The sequence below is a fragment of the Salvia splendens genome, chromosome 12 (genome assembly GCF_004379255.2).
Source record: "Salvia splendens isolate huo1 chromosome 12, SspV2, whole genome shotgun sequence".
Lineage (NCBI taxonomy): Eukaryota > Viridiplantae > Streptophyta > Magnoliopsida > Lamiales > Lamiaceae > Salvia > Salvia splendens.
Genome location: NC_056043.1, coordinates 24,099,805 through 24,118,214, shown reverse-complemented (window position 1 = coordinate 24,118,214; position 18,410 = coordinate 24,099,805).

Here is an 18,410-nt window from a genome sequence, read left to right as displayed (position 1 = left end):
GGCCCAAGTCGATGATGGATTATATCTCTTTATCTCTTCTCTTGCCTACACACGTGATGGAAGTCCGATGTGTCATTCCGGCCCACACGTGAGGGGGCCTGTTAAAATTCATAATTCTTGTCCCACATCGATTTGGTAACGATCCTAGCTCACCTATATAAGTGTGGATAACCCCCCCTATGAGGCCTTTTAAAAGGTGAGTTGCCCATTTCTAATAAGTCGTCTAGACGCCGCGGCTCCTATCCCTATTAAAAATGGACCACTCACCCCTTAAAAAATTTTATAAGGGGGAAAGTTATCCATACTTAAGTGGACAAGCTAGGATCATCACCAAATCGACGTGTGAAGCGATTTAAGAGTTTTAACACGCCCCCTCATGTGTGAGCCGGAATAATACATCGGACTTCCACCACGTGGGTAGGCAAGAGAAGAAATAAAGAGATAAAATCTATCATCGACTTGGGTCCGATCTGATACCATATTAGAAATAGTCACTCATCCCTTATAAAGCCTTTTTAAGGGCCAGTGGCTCATTTCTAATATGTTCTGATATCATATTAGAAATGAGTCACTCACCCTTTAAAAGGCCTTATAAGGGGAAGGATGATCCACACTTATATAGACAAGCTAGATGCAACCCTTCCCTGCCGAGCACTCGGCGCCTACCATCAAGAGATGGGGAAGAACTGGGAAGGGAACGAAGAGTAAATGTTACAAATAGAGGAAACGATAGAGAGAGGGAGTCGGTTGAAGTTTGTTGGAAGTGACATGACAATGTATCAATTTTCACTTTTTGCATTGCACAGAGGCTAGAACACCAAATTAAGAGCATCTCCAATGATTTTAGGCTAGCCATAGGCTAGCCACAAACTCCTTCTGCCACATTATCAAGACTAAAACTCCTCCTGTCACATAATTAGGACAAGCAATAGACTAATCACAATAAACAAAATTACAAAAAACAAATAATTAACAATCAAACAAAATACGGAATTAAATTTACGACACACATACGGGAAAATTCAATAATAATAGTAAAATTTAAAAAAGTACATTAATTAAAAAAAGTTATATTAATTTAAAAAAAATTCCTCTTCCACACACGAGCCCCCGCCTCCGCCTCACTCCTCGTGGTCTTCGCCGTCGCCGTCGTCGCCACCGTTGTCGCCGCTATCCGGGACCCCCAAATCTGTGGCATCTGAGCCCGCGTCTGAGCCCCCCAATTGTGCCGAGGCGACATCCAAATAGACCCGCATACTCTCGAGCATTGAGTGAAGAAACCTCTTCTCCACGGGGTCAGTTGCCGTCCTCCATTCAGCTAAGATCTTGTGCATCTGAGCCCGCATTTGTTGACGCGTTAAGAAGGCGAGCTCGGTTGGCGACGTGCCAATAGGGGGGATGCCGACTGGACCTCCTGGGACCCTGGGCGACCCCCCTCGCTACCCGTTGCGCCCACCTTTGACCAACCGGGCAAGTGCTGCGAGTAAACGATGGAGGGGACGGAAACTCCTAAACATCCTTGGGGAGGTCGTGGGAACCGCCGCTGCTGCCTCTGTAATCACCGGCATAGTTCAGTCGTTGCTTCTTCGGGCAGCCAGCACCGACATCTGCCTGAAACTTCCGGAGTCCATCAGCACCTCATAGCAGTTCTAGTAGGTGAACTCCTTATATAAGCCCTGGCACGGGGAAGGCTTTCTCCGATATCCTCCTGCAGTCCTCGTTAGTGTGGCCACTGGTCTGCATGCAGAGGGCGTTGGTGTACAAGCCCGAAAATCGGGAGACCGCAACCCTGATTCGGTCCCACCCCTTCCGGCACTCCTCCCCGTTGTGTGGCCTCCCCTCCGGGCAAAATGCCTTGTAGGCTGCTAATATTTTAGCCCACAAGTTGATGATCCTCCGATTGTTCGAATGGAGGGGGTCATCGCAAACACTCACCCAAACCTTGGCCAGCGCGACGTTCTCCGCATCCGTCCACTTCCTCCGTGCCGGGCTGTCGTCATCACCCGGCTGAGGCGACTCGCCGACCACCCCTTTGCCCTTCCCCTTGCCCTTGTTCTTCTTTGGTGCGCCCCGACCCCACCCTACTCCTCCTGTTTGAACGGGAGTGTCCACATCCTCTAGATCTATCCCCAACTCCTCTAAGGAGAAAGTATCACACCAGTGAACTGCGTTTCGGATGGGGTCGATGTGTGTGAATAAGCAGTACAAAAATCAAGACTGGGGCGATAGACATTGCATCCCCGGTACCCTCTGCCCGCCCTGCATCCCCTGCCATCCCGGCATACTACCCCCGGCTACCATCCCGGGCATCATCTGCTGCCAAGGGTACATTTTGTAGTACCCGGCCATCGGACCCCATCCACCTCCCACGGGTACCGTGGGAGTTTGAGACCCACTCGTTACTGGAGTAGACTCGTTGTTGTTCTCCATTTTGCTTTATTGCTCTTGTACAGAAATTAAGTGAAAGAGAAAACTCGTTAAAACAAGTGGTGCGAATGAAAATGGCGTGCAAATCGCGTATATATAGTGTTACGAAAAATTAAAAAAAATTGAGCTGGCCGATCGCCCGCCTATCGGGAGCCTGCAATGGCGGCCAGCCGACCGGCGAGCGGATGGCCAGCGCCCGAAAATCGGCGTCGGGTCGCTGATTTTTTCGCCGAAATGGCGCTCGCCAGTTCTAATGGTTCGGCGAGCGGACCGGCTAGCGCCGGGAATCGGCTAGCCCGTCCGCTCGCCGCCATTAAAGATGCTCTAATACCTACTCCATTAGTATTAAATTAGGGATCTTATCATTTACCAAATAAAATATGAAATCTATTCATATGGTAATACTGTATTCAAAATAAAACTGAAAACATATATTTAATTTTTTTAAAATGATAATTAAAGTATTTTATAAACTCATCGTGATATTAAGTATATTTTGCATATGAGTTTGGATGATCAATTATTTAGCTGGTTATAAAATAATGGAAATGAAGTACAATTACCCGGTATTTAGCTGGATATAAAATAATGGAAATGAAGTACAATTACCCAGTATTTAGCTGGTTATAAAATAATGGAAATTAAGTACAATTACCCAGCCCTCATAATATTCAAATAATATTAATTAATACTTTAAAATAATAGTGTTACTGACTCTTAGTGTTCCTGAAAAGTAATCAAGTACAATTACCCAGCCCTCATAATATTCAAATAATATTAATTAATACTTTAAAATAATAGTGTTCCTGACTCTCAGTGTTCTTGAAAAGTAATTAGCATTAGCTTCTATACAAGTTTTAATATATAATTGGTAAAGTGCAGGGACGGATCCAGGAAATTATAGTAAGAGGGGCAAAAATATTAATATACAAATAAATAAATATAAAAATATAATAAAATATAATATATTATAATAAGAAGGACAAAAGTTTATCGACCGTTAACTAAGGTTACCTAACATTACAACTGTTCTCGACGGGGTCTCATAACCTGAAAACTATTCAAAATTCTTTCACGATCAATCTTACAAAATATGTCTTTCTCAATGTAGGTAATCAAACAATCATTTATCCAAGAGTCTCCCATCTTATTCAATCAGACAAATAAAAAATTTTAGATGAGTGCAATAAATAAGACTAAAACTATAGTCTATAAGAATTAACAGAGTTACAGAGAATAACCAAACAAACATATTCCATATAAGAACAATTGAATAAGAATGAACAATTAATACCATTATACCAATTACCAAATACATCAAATTTTGGTAATAAGAATTACCTGTGAGAAGTATGGCCGGATATCAGGGGTATTGCTTGAACCTTGAAGCTTCTGAAATGGAAGGGAAAACAGAGGAAGAAGTTGAAAAACGGCACCTACTTTAAAAGGTTCAAATAAAGCCAAATTAGGTCTTTTTCTAATTTATAAGTGTTAGTGTAAAATGTTTGTGTATTTTAATATGGGGAAAGGGAAAATGAATATTTTATTGTAGTGGGAAAGTCAGAAAGTGGCGTGACTTTTTGGGAGAAGGGGCAAATGACTTTCTTTTTATTTATTGAAGGGGGGCAAATTAGTGTTAGAATTTATATTATAATAATATTTATATATATATATATATACATGTTAATGAATAGTTGAGGTGGGGCAATTGCCCCTTCTCACTCTACACTGCATCCGTCCCTGGTAAAGTGTAAGAGATAGAAAGAAAAAGTAATTATAGTATTGTTCATAGATAATGGATCCTACCTAATATTAGAGATAAAAAAAATGTTTCCAAAATTAGAGTGTTCATAATTTTCAGGGATATACCAAAGGAAATTGTTCATACTTTTAAGGACGACAGGAGTAATAATAATATTCATTTGTCCCATAAAAATATAGACATTTGAGACAGCATGAGAATTAATGCACAGTTGGTAAAGTAAGAGAGAGAAAAGAAAAAATAATTACAATACTGTTAGTGGAGAATAAGTCTCAACTCATAAGATAGAAAGAAGTTACAAAAAATAGAAGGGGATATTTTTATGGGACATCCTGAAATGGAAAATGACCTTGTTTTTATGGGACGAATGGAGTAATAATAAATATTATTACAAATATTGTTATTATTGGAGTAAAGGTCAATTTTGGTCTTAAACATATGACCAAAATACGAATTTGGTAAAAAACATTCACTTTTTGAAAAACTGGTTCATAACAAATGAAAATGTCGACGAAGTCGTCATTTTTTTACGGTTCCGTTAACTGCCATAGGTTTACGGTTCATGCAGTTAACCGTGAAATTGTAATTATGAGATTTAAATTGAACCGAAACCGTTACTTTTGGAACCGTGGGCCGGTTCAGGTTCCAAAATTCTAGAATCAAAATCGTAGCAGTAGCGCCGGTTCTGAGTGATACTAAACCAGAACTGCGAAAAACGGTCGAAAAATCGTAAAAATAAGCCATAACTGCAAAAAACCACCGGAAACCATGGGCATCTCTAACATAGGCCATCCGCAGTGCAAGGGAAAAAAGACAGGCTCGGCCGAACCTAAGGTCGGGCCTGGGGCCGTGCTCCTTGGAGGTTGCTTTGGAACAGCCTGGACCGCGCTCGTCTCAACGCTGCTGGCATTAGGGCCACGTCCTGTTTCAGTCCATCCCGACATTGCGGGCGCTTGGGCCGAACCTCAACTCCTTTTATTTTTTAATAAAAATCGATTTTTGTTTATATTTTTTTTGCCTATTTAAACTCCACATCATTTTCATTCCTTCAAAATTATTCCTATGAATTTTTTGAAATATAATTGTTCTAACATTTTCAATATTTAGGAATGGTAAGTTTTGAATTCTCAGAACTTGTAATTTTTGAATTCTTAGGACTTGTAATTTTTAATTTTTAGAGTTTTAATTCTTTAATTTCTAATGTTGGTAATTTTAATTTTGAATGGACGATGAATTTTCCAAAAGATAATTGTTCAACTTTTGCAATTTTAAAAGCAAAATTTTTTGAAGTTGCAAATAGTATACAATTTATGTTTGTGGCCTGAATAAGACCTACAATATTGTAAGAGTTTGATCTGGCGAAGAAAATAAGAAAAAGGATAATGTGTATACCTTTCATAACTCATACTCCCCCCGTTCGCGAATAGGAGTCCCGTTTTTTCATTTTAGTCCGTCCGCGAATAGGAGTCCCGGTTCACTTTTACCATAAATGGTAATCGGGTCCCACATTCAACTAACTCATTCCACTCATATTTCATTTAAAACTAATATATAAGTGAGACCCCTATTCCACTAACTTTTTTTTCACCCACTTTTATTTGCCACATCAATCGTGGCATCTCTCTTTCTTGTGACCATCCCGCGGTACGATGTGGCTTAACTTTCTCAACTACTTCTATCTGATTTTCTTCCGAGGCTTTACCTCCGACCTTTTCCTTGCCTTTTCCTTTCGCTTGATCCACTCTACTGGATCCTCCCTCTTCTCCATGGCTTGGTCTAGAATAAGTTGCTGGAGATATTGCAGATTGGCTGGGTTCTTGGTAAACTTTCACCAACCTCAAGGATATTCCGCTAATATTCTCACGACCAGATGGTTGCACAGTGGCTGGAATGTTTCTTTCATTTCCCCTCAGCTCGCCCAGCGACATTGCAACTTGAGAAAGTTGTTTTGTTAGAATCTCCAATGACGCCCGCTGCTCTGTTTGAGCCTCCTGGATTTCCTGCATCGTATCATTTGGGTGGTACTGCACCAACATATCTCCGTGGCCAGAGTTGGGGTGTCGGTTATATCTTTGATTCGGCGGTCCCCCACTATAGTTCGGCTGCGGGTAGTCAGATTGCCCGTAGTGTTCTTGCTGGTATTGCGGCTTGTTGTATTGTTGATTTCCAGGATGCTGATTTCCCCGTTGGTGTGGTGGAACATAGGTAACCATTTGGTTGTTTGGCTGCCTCCCCTGGTTGCTTGACTGGGGGCCTTGATGTCTGTATCCCCAGTTTCCCTCCAGTTGTCTGCTTGACCAGTTAGACTGTCCTCCACTTGACCAGATTCCTTGAGGTCCACTTGACCTCCCTGCATGACCTCCCTGCATTCTGTTTCCTCAAGTGTTTGGCCTCTCCTGGATTCGAGCAGGCCAGTTGGGCTGCCCGTCAGAGGGTTGTATCTGCGGCCTCGAGGGAAGCATCTCTCTGCTTCCCCTGGATCCAGTTGTCATTTGCGTTCCAGTGGCCAATGGCATTCACTTGGGCCTGTGGTTCTACCTAGGGGGAATTTGCAGTAATAATAGTGATGTTCTTCTGGTGGGGATGGTTGCGGCACATACTGTGTCTCCTTTGGTGCAGGTGGTAGAGGCGGTCTGGTTTTTTCCACTGCCTTAAGCAGCTTCTTCTCCATTTGCTCAAATCGAGCCTCCAACTTTTCATCATTGCGCGCCTCTGCTACATGCACTGCCCCTCTTCTATACTGCCCTTGAGATGTCTCGTACGAGCGTTTGGCCTCAATGAGCCTCTCTAGGATGTTCTTGGCTTGGCCAAATGGGGTTTTTGAGAAGTCCTCCTGAGCTGCGAGGTTTAGGTCGTTCTTGCTGTCGACTGTCAGTCCACCATAGAAGATCGAATAGATCTCCCGCTCCCCCAGCTTGTGGTTGGGGCATGCTTGAAGCAGCCCTTGGAATCTATCCCAATACTAACCAAGGAGTTCATCGTACTCCTGTCTGGCTTCTGTAATCTCCCTTTTTAGGGCACTCGTTTTTGACGCGGGGATGAAACGATCTAGGAAGATCATTCAGAACTCGGTCCATGTTTTAATGGACCCTTCTGGCAGTCTCGACAGCCATACTCCAGCTTCACCCTTCAAAACGAAGGGGATGGCCTTCAACCTGTAATCTTCAGACATAGATCCAGTAGGTACGGGCTAGATATCACAATATCGGCAAAATTCCTCTAGGAAGGCGTACGGGCATTCTTTTGAAAGGCCGTAGAAATGGGATAAAACGGCCAGTACTCCTGACTTGATCGCGATAGCCTGCATTCCAGGAGTAGCAGCAATGGGCTCCTTCTCATCATGAGCGTGCAGAGAGCCGATTCCAGAGTCGTTGTCGACGAGGGCAATCTCTGCTCGTTCAGGTGGTGGTGGTTTGGGTTGTGTGTTCTGCTCGCCTTCTTCTTCGCTGGTCAGTTGATCAGCGGCTGCTGCTGCTAGTGTGGCTCTGTAACGAGTGGTAACGACGTCGGCTTCCTGGACTCTCTAATGCGCGTAAGCCTCTCTGTGTAATAGGGGATGATTCCAGTGTCCACTGCGTTGGTACCTTCTCATCAACAGTAAGAAAAAATAAAATGAGAAAAGAAAGAAATAAGATTATGTACACCTACACACTACGCACAAACATAAAATAACACCATGCTTCCCCGGCAACGGCGCCATTTAGGTGGGAAAGGTTTTCACGAATGAAAAGCGCGGATTCTGACCAAGTTATATGGAAAGATAACTGAACCGGTTGGATCAGTTAGCAAATGTCGTTGCCACTTGATCAGGTCGATCTCGCTTCCGCTCGTTTACCCACCAAAGTAATTTATAACTCCCAATTTTGCACTACTTTAACAGTAAAGTGGCAAGTTCGGGGTCGATCCAACAGAGAAATTGGTGTGTTGAGTGTGTGAGTAGTGAACAGGGGGGGTTGGCTGCTGCCACGCTTTAACTTGGGAGTTTTTAACTACGGATTTTATTCTAGGCTGGATTAAACTTGCTAACTTGATCAAAGTAATTTTAACTACTGGGTCAAGTGAATTGTAGGCGAAAACTATATGGAAATAGTAAATGCGCGGCTGAAAACGAAAATAACTTTGATTAAAACTAGAACAGTACAACGTTAAATTTAAACTAAGCTAACAGTCTAGAGCTACGAAAGCAGGTAAAACCGAGAAGAATCTCGGCGGAAAACTTTAGAAAACGCCGACAGATAACAAGTATTCTGCAGCGCTTCTTCAATCCCCATTTCTAACTAACAACACTTTATCTAACTAAGCTAGAGAACTGAAACTAAGCTAAACTAGGCCAAAAGTAAAGGATCAGATCCGTTCATGTGGCAGCACATCCTCTATTTATAGGCTCGGCACGACCTCCAGCTGGATAACGATCTTGGCAGGGAATATTTGCTCCTGCTGAGAGTGAGCGAATCATTGATTGTTACGTGCTTTTCTTCTAGAATGACGACACTTTTCAGCAACAGAATCGTGACTCAGCTCCTTCCTTGCATCTCATATTTCAGCACGTGTCCCCTTCTAGAACGTTGTCCTTGATAACAGAATGTTGTGCACCATCCAGCTCATAGCCTCACGTGTCCTTCTTCTGACATCCAGTGATCCCCTCCTTAACTGTTTGATCACTCCCCTTGATCAACTTCTCCCGATATCTTGCCTTTTTCGCCTATTGTACTAGCTTGATTAGTTTGTCCTTGTTACATTGGTCAAGCGGCATTCCTGCACATTTAACACTTGTTTTGTGCGATAAAACCGATCAAGTAGCGTACTTTTTACCATTAAACCGATGCATGAAATGAGCCTTATCAATTGACATACATCATAATAAAAAATAAATACTTCATTTTAAAAACACTTCACACAGTTTATTCGCTTTAAATTTTAAAAAAAGGTTAAACAAATTCAAATTCAAATTCAAAGTGGAATGAAGTAATAATCTACTAGAATGAAGTAATTAACTATTGGAATGAAGTAATAAATCTACTGGATGAAATAATAAACTATAAATGTAATTTGACAAAAATACCCTCGGTTGAAGTAATTAGACTACCTAATGAATGCGAAAATTTTCTCTACATCATCTCATCTCATCCATTAAAAATGCATATATTGCTTGATTCGGGCTAGACAAGCTTCGAGAACAATTTATCGTCATCCGGTTTGATTTAGAAAGATTTCTGGTGGAAATCGTCACTGTAGATTGAAGGAATTTTGGGGAGTGGAGAAGAACAATTGGAGAACTGTGTTGTATGTATAGTTTGCGAAGAATTAATATTGTAATGAACTAAATAACACACTAGATGAAGTTATAACCTCAAATAATGAAGTGATATGAACATAATTGTATTATATGCATAGTTTGTGATGAATTATAATTTTAATGAACTAAATAACGCACTTGATGGAGTAATAACATCAAGTAATGAAGTAATATGAATTGAACCGTGTTGTATGCATAGTTTGCAAAAAAATTTATTTTTAATGAACTAAATAGCGTACTTGATGAAGTTATTACCACATGTAATGAAGTAATTAACCACTGAAATGAAGTATAAAAACTACTGGAATGAAGTAACAAATTACAAACAAATAAATATATCATTATATTGTCAGAAAACAAATAAATGAAGTAATAAATTACAAACTAATAGATGAAGTGATGGAACAATCTGAATTAAGTAATAGCTTGGTTAAATGAATTAATATATAATGAATGAATAATATTAGAAATGAAAAGAACCAAGTGACTATTAATATTGACGTATAACATATTGTACTAATAAATTGAAAAATACCAGTGCAGAACTTATTTCCAGTAGGTATTACTTCATTTTAGTAGGTGTTTACTTCATTCCAATAGGTTTATTACTTCAATCCAGTACGTAATAAATTGAAAATGAATATATTTTTACTTCATTCTACTACATTTATACTTCATTCAAGCAAGAGTATTACTTCATTCCATCCATTACGTAATAAATTGGAAATGAACATATTTTTACTTTATTCCAGTAGGTTTATTACTTCATTCAAATGTGTCATTACTTAATTCAAATAAGATTTTAGTTCATTCCAATAGGTTTTCACATGATTCAACACATGTTTCTTTCAAATTCATTGAATTTTTTTTACTTTATTCACTATAAATAATAGCACAATTTATTCCAGTAGGTTTATTACTTCATTCCAAAAAGTTAATACTTCATTATACTAGGTTTAAACTTCATCCAGTAGGACTCCAAATTCTTCTACAAATACTTCGTTTCTGCAGTGTCCAAGGAAGAGCCTTCAGCTTCAGAAAACCAAAACTCTGCCCCAATAATTGAACAAATGGATTGAGTAATCAAACAAAATGCATCACCTTTTCCGCACCAATCTCACTTGCTCATCGCATTTTTTAATCAATTATGACCATCATTTCAGGATCCAAGAGTTATTTGTACTCAGAAGCAGCAGCGAGGCAGTTCTGTCCATGGTGGTCACTCGACAGCAGCAATGAACACGGTGAGCAGATGCAGCACGAAGGAGATGACGACAACATAGCTTCGAGTGAAAATAGGCAGAGGTGGAGCCAGACAACTCCGAGCGCAAACCAATGGTGGCTGGTACGACGCATCTACGACTATGGTGAGGTGACGGCGTTGAAAGGGCGTGACAGCCGTGAGAGTGACGGCAGCACATGCCGTTTCACGCCAGCGACGGCAGCGGTACCGCGAAGGAGGGCCAAATGCGTTGAGGACGACGAGTTCTAGTGATTTCAATTTTGTTTGGAGAGAGAGAGATGGATGGAGGAGAGATTTAGACTGAGGAAATAAGAGAAGACGAGATAGGGTAGGAGATGAGCTCATATATGTTTTGACCGAAATACCCCTGCATTGAAGTAAATTGTCTACCTAATGAAGGAGCGAAATTAATATAGCATGGTCTAATCTCATCCATTAAACCCTAGATCTAAGGGCCCTAATTTGGTCTCTAGTTCGGTCTTTAAGAGTGGATTTGTGAATAATGAGACTATATATATATATATGAATTTGATTTTAAACAAATAATAATTCTTCTAAATTATATGGCAAGAGAGTTAAATACAGTAGAATGGAGTAGTAGAAATAGTATAGTAATATTATGTAATATTAGTACGTAATATAAATGCAGGATGGTGTGGTGATAGAATATTTGTGCTGGCACCTTTTATAAACTGTCATAAGGAAGGTATAAGGATAGCCAATTTTTCTAGTTGTGACAAATGCACTTATATAAAATATAGTAGTAGTATAAATAAACCCTAGCTATATTTTCTCCATAACATATCTATAATTTGATAATAACGTCATAACTGAATTTAGACAATGTAGGTAAGTAAGACATGATATTTCATGGAAGGTATCTAAACAAAAACAGATCCAACATTCTCCTTTATTCTTCTTAATATGAGCCGTTAGATCTCATTCATCAACGTTCCAGATGATCTGCATTATTACACTATAATGGTGCATTATTAGTCGGTGTGCATTATTCAACTGAAAATTTGCATTATTATACTATAATGGTGCATTATTAGTCGGTGTGCATTATTCAACGGAAAATCTGCATTATTAAATGACACGTGGCATTAATCTAACCGTCGGATGACAAAATCGTGGGGCTGAGATTTAAAAGAACAAAGAACAAAAGATACAAAAAGGAAATGAATTATTCAACGGAAAATTTGCATTATTCTCCTATTCATCCCTATGTTCCTTTCTTCTTCTTATTATTAGTCGCTAGATCCATTCTATCAACGTCTCAGATTAAATTTAATATTATGTTGCCGCATTGCATTATAGGTCTTGTATTAATGCATTACGAGGGTAATTTAGTCAGATCACAATTTAGATGAACCGCCAGTAATTGGCAATTCCGATTTTGGTGGGATTTGAAACATATAGTCTTTTCATTCACCCTCATTCAATACTCTATTACGTCTCTCCACTCTCTCCATTTTCTCCACTAGCATAAACCCTAGCTCCATCCGCCCTGCTGAGCATTCGTAAGTAATTGCAAAAATTGACGAACGAAGACCAACTTTCTCCACCCATCGACAACAGCGAACCAAAGCAGGCTACACGGGTTCACATATAATCGACCATTCAACCAGGTATTTTTGAAACGAGATTTTTGGAAATCGTTGACCTGATTTTGTAGGTACTAAAAATAAAAAATTGGAATATCAATTATGTCGTGGTTTTTGTAAATAAAAAATACGGAGTTGTTTGGTTATGGTTTTCTCCGTGGACGATGGGTAATCATTGTTTTGAGATTGAAATCATGGATTCGTGTATGTTATAGGGTTTTTTTTCTGACCGCTCGAAAATGTCTAAGCGAGGACGTCCGCGCTCACAACCATCGCAAGATGCAGGTATATTTATGTCTCTAAACTTGCAATACGGTATCATAGATTTTGTTTCTATGGAATGGTATTTGCATGTCTGTTTATTGGGAATAAGCCCTTGTATAAATAACAGTTTTTATGATATTGAATGCATTATTTGTTTGAAAATGTATGTAATGTACCATGATCTTTAGTTGTTGTGATGCAAATTTGGTTTGTTAAATATTTGTATGTGCATTATTTTGCATATGTAATGCACTAGTTTAACATTTATGGACATAACCTGATGTATATGATGCTGTTCATGGGTATGGCGTGTATTGTTTACACAAATCAGTGAAGCTTATATATGCATTAATATGTAAACAGCTAGCAGTATTATGCATTATTTGGCTATTTGAATGCATTATATATCCTGTTTTATGCATCATGTGACTGTTGTTGTACATGGGTCAAAGAGTGAATGTAATATTTGTATGTCCATTACTTGATCGGATCTGTAAATTATTTAGTTATTTTAGTGCATTATTTATCATGGTTTATGCTTTATGTGACTGTTGTTGGACATGGGGCAATGGGTGATTGCAATATTCATGGTGCGTTTGTTGATTTATTCTGAACATTATTTGATTATTAAAATGCATTATGTATCCGTTTTTAGGCATTATTTTGATGCTTCTGTACACGAGTGTATAAGTGAATGCAGTATAACTGTCCACATTATTTTATTCAATTTGTACATTATGTAACTAATTGTATGTTATTATTGTGTATGTTGCACAGCATCAAAGCAGCTAAGATTGGACATCGACGAGACGTTCAATGATAAACTACCAGTAGGAATTGCCCAGAAATTCCGGGAGCGAGTATCAGAGTCCGGGACTTGTACAGCTCCGGAAGAGACGAAGGATAGGAAACCAACGGGTAGGAACGTCGACCATCTGTATTGTTGACGAACCCCTTCCGAGTTTCTGAATTGTATAAAGAGTTTAACTTAACGGCAGAAGGAAGCCGTCCCGGAACTTGTACATGAGTCTAACAGTAAATGCAATATTTGTATATTATTTAGCTATTTCTATGCATTACTTATCATGTTTTATGCATCATTAGATTGCTGGTGTACATGAGTCTAAGAATGCATGCAATATTTGTATGTTCATTACTTGAGTGATTCCGTACATTATGTGGCTATTTGAATGCAGTATTTATCTTGTTTTATGCATCACGTGGTTGCTGTTGTACGTACTAGACCCTAGCCCCTAGGCTTGTTAAACCCTTAGGGAAAACAAGAAACGTGCCCCAAACATCGAAAGACGGCACAACTTAAATTAAACGGGTCAGGATAAATATTCATTCCATATTGCAAATAATGCATTACAGAAACTAAACTACGCATTATACTATACTAAAATGTACATTATGTACGTCTGTTGTAAAAAATACCTACGCGCTATGCATGTGCAACCCGAGATGAATTACTGTAGCTCGTGTATTTGGACAACGGTTTTTAGACTTAAAACATACTACACCGTACCCCTGAGCTTGTTAAACCCTTAGGGGAAACAGGAAACGTGCGCCAAACATCGAAACACGGCACACCTTAAATGAACCGGGGCAGGATAAATATTCCTTATATATCACAAATAATGCATTATAGAAACTAAAACTACGCATTACACTACATAATATGTACATTATGTATATCTGTTTTAAAAAATGCCTACGCGTTATGCACGTGTAACCCCAGACGAATTACAGTAGCTCGTGTATTTGAACATCCTTTTTTAGACTTAGAACATACTACACCCTAGCCCCTAGGCTTGTTAAACCCTTAGGGAAAATAAGAAACGTGCGTAAAACATCGAAACACGGCACAACCTAAATTAAACGGGTAAGAATAAATGTTCATTACATACCACAAATAATGCATTACAGGAACTAAACTACTCATTATACTACACAATATGTACATTATGTATATCTGTTTTAAAAAATGCATACGCGCTATGCATGTGCAACCCCAAATGAATTATTGCAGCTCGTGCATTTGGACAACGTTTTTTAGACTTAGAGCATACAACACCCTAGCCCTTAGGCTTGTTAAACCCTTAGGGAAAATAAGAATCGTTCACCCAACAACGAAACACGACACACCTTAAATTAAACGGGCCAGGAAAATTGTTCATTACATATCACAAATAATGCATTACAGAAACTAAAACTAGGCATTATACTGTGCCGTGTTTCTGTAATGCATTATTTTTTATATGTAATGAACATTTATCCTGCCCCATTTAATTTAAGTTGTGCCGCGTTTTGGTGTTTGGCGCACGCTTCTTGTTTTCCCTAAGGGTTTAACAAGCACATGGGCTAGGGTGTAGTATGTTCTAAGTCTAAAAAACGTTAACCAAATACACAAGCTGGAGTAATTCATCTCGAGTTGCACATGCGTAGCGCGTAGATATTTGGACAACGTTTTTTAGACTTAGAACATACTACACCCTAGCCCTTAGGCTTGTTAAACCTTAAGAAAAACAAGAATCGTTCACCAAACATCGAAACACGGCACACCTTAAATTAAACGGGTCAGGATAAATGTTCATTGCATATTACAAATAATACATTAAAGAAACTAAAACTACGCATTATACTACACAATACGTACATTATGTATATTTGTTTTGAAAAATACCTACGCGCTATGCATGTGCAACCCCAGACGAATTACTGCAGCTCGTGTATTTGGTCAACATTTTTTAGACTTAGAACATATTACACCCTATCCCCTGGGCTTGTTAAACCCTTAGGGAAAACAAGAAGCGTGCGCCAAACATCGAAACACGACACAACTTAAAGTAAACGGGGCAGGATAAATGTTCATTACATATCACAAATAATGCATTACAAAAACTAAGACTACGCATTATACCACCAGGAATTGAACGTGAATTCCATTCAAAATAACCCCTGATATTGGAAGAGAAAATCATATTGTATTTCATATTTTTTTGCATTATATGTTCAATTATATGCATTAACTATTTACACTTGGTGCATTATTCGCTGCTTGCTACAATTCATTATTACTGTTTACGTACTAAACACTATCCCACACACTTATTAAACCCTAACACATAAACTGATTAAACCCGTAGAAGACACAAGAAGGGTGTGCCAAAATAAAAAAAAAGGTGTACATCTTTAACGTATGCATTGCAGTTCACATATTGATCATTATATATCCACTAATATTCATTATTCATTACTATTGGGTGCATTATTCGTATGTTGTTAATCATTTACAGTAGCCAAGACTATAACTACACCCTTACAAATTGATTCATACTCACGGTCCTCCATACGGGGTACGTTTAACATTCTACGTTACAACTCTACCGCCCAGAATTGCAACCCTACGCCATTAACAGAATCGTATTGAACAACTACTAAGCATTGGTCGCAATGTTTAAACCAAATTGATACATACACAAGAATGGTTTTATAAGAGTAATCGGATTTGCTCAACAACGACCGAATAATCGGACATAACGTAATTATTAGTAACAGAATCGACACATACACAAACGAAGGCGTATCTGAATTACATTCTTCCATAATTACAGAAGACCAATCTCTACGACACCTTCAACATACAAAATTAACGATGACGACAACGCGTGAATGGATATCCGATACTTGAAAACAGTGATTAGCGAACATCTTCAATTGCGGCTACGGAAGAGTGGATGAACTCACGTCTGGACCGTATTGCATAGAAGAATAACTGTGCAGATCTTGATGAACGTGAATTAAGGAATCACCATAACTAACTACAATAATGAGTTCCAATTTAGCCCTTTTCACAATTTTTAATCATTAAATTAAATGGTTACACGGCTAAATATAGTCCATAGGATTGTAAAAATAAATAGTTAAGATTAAGAAGGAAAAAGGAGGAAATATGGGAATCTTTTCCTATATTTCCTCATTTTTTCCTTCTTAATATCAGCCATTAGATTAGAGAAATGGACGGTCAAGATCAACATTGGGTAATTAATCCCGTGTTGCATTATTTGTCCTATTTTGTGCATTATGAGGGTACAATAGTAATCTAATAATGGCTGGAAACCGCTACGAATAATGCACCACATGGTCACGAGTAATGCATATAATTGCCTATATAATGCACAATATGTGAACTGCAATGCATACGAACAAGATGTGCTGTGTTATGATGTTTGACACACGTTTCTTGTTTCCCCTAAGGGTTTAATAAGCTTAGGGGCTAGGGTATAGTAGGTAGACACGTATGTAATCTTCACATGGTAACGAGTAATGGATATAATTGACTATATAATGCACAATTTGTGAACTGCAATGCATACGAACAAGATGTGCTGTGTTATGATGTTTGACACACGTTTCTTGTTTCCCCTGAGGGTTTAATAAGCTTAGGGGCTAGGGTATAGTACGTACGCATTAATAACAAATTATAAAACGATACGAATAATTCACCAAATTGTCACGAGTAATGGATGTTATTAACTATATAATGCACAATATGTGAACTGCAATGCATACGAATAAGATGTACCATGTTATGATGTTTGACACACGTTTCTTGTATCCCCTAAGGGTTTAATAAGCTTAGGGGCTAGGGTATAGTACGTAGACCACTCCACCTCCGGCGAGTCAATCTCCTCCGACTCCGTCTCTGTCTCCGTTTCTGTTATGGAATTATCAATTAAGCTATTGCATAGTTGTATACCATGATGCTTAGAGAAGATTAAGTCAAATAGTTGTTATTTTTTAATTACAATAATTGTTTTTGAGTTGTTGACAATATATACAAGCTTTTGACAAGCTGTTGACATTTGATATACAAGCTGATGACATTTTACTATAAATTGTTGACATTTGATATATAAGCTGGTGACGCTATGACAACTATGGTGCATATCGTGTCAACGGCACATACATGTCATGTCAACTACGGTACATATCGTGTCAACTACACATGCAAGCCATGTCAACTGTGTTACAAGCCATGTCAACTACACGTACAACCATGTCAACTGCACATAGAAACCATGTCAACAACAATTATAACTCATGTCAACTAGACATACAAGCCATGTCAACAATCCGACACATTAAAACACGAAATGACACTTATACCCCCGTGTTGACATAATGTGATAGCTGTTGACATTTAGTTAATCTTGTGGATTAGTGGCTGATATTGCATCTCATTTCTCAATTTAGCTAAATAATCTCAACCTAACAGGACCATATATATATATCGGGGGTGCGTTAGAATAATAACCATATTTATGGTGATAACCTAATAACCTATCATTTTATGGGTCAAAAATATCATTCTACGGGGTCAAAAATAAAAATGATATTTATACACTATAAAATGACATTTTTTCAGTATGCATAAAATGATACTTTTAATTCATAAAATGATATTTTGTTCTATAAATTATACTTTTCGTCCATAAAATGAGGGTTATTAGGTTATCACGAAAACTATGGGTTATCATATGATCACAAATATTTTTCTATATAGGGTTTTGATCTATGCAAAGCTCATTCTTAATACAAAAATGCAGAACCAAGCATACAAAGGTCATTTTTAAGTCGTCATAAGCTTATTTTTACGTCATTATAGTAATGATGACATAAAATGATCTTAACATGACCTCAAACCCAAATTTTATAATATGACCCAAAACTACTTTATAATGACCCTCCGTGTTTTTATTTAATTATTGACCATTAGATTGCCAAATCTCATGGTCAGGATTTGGT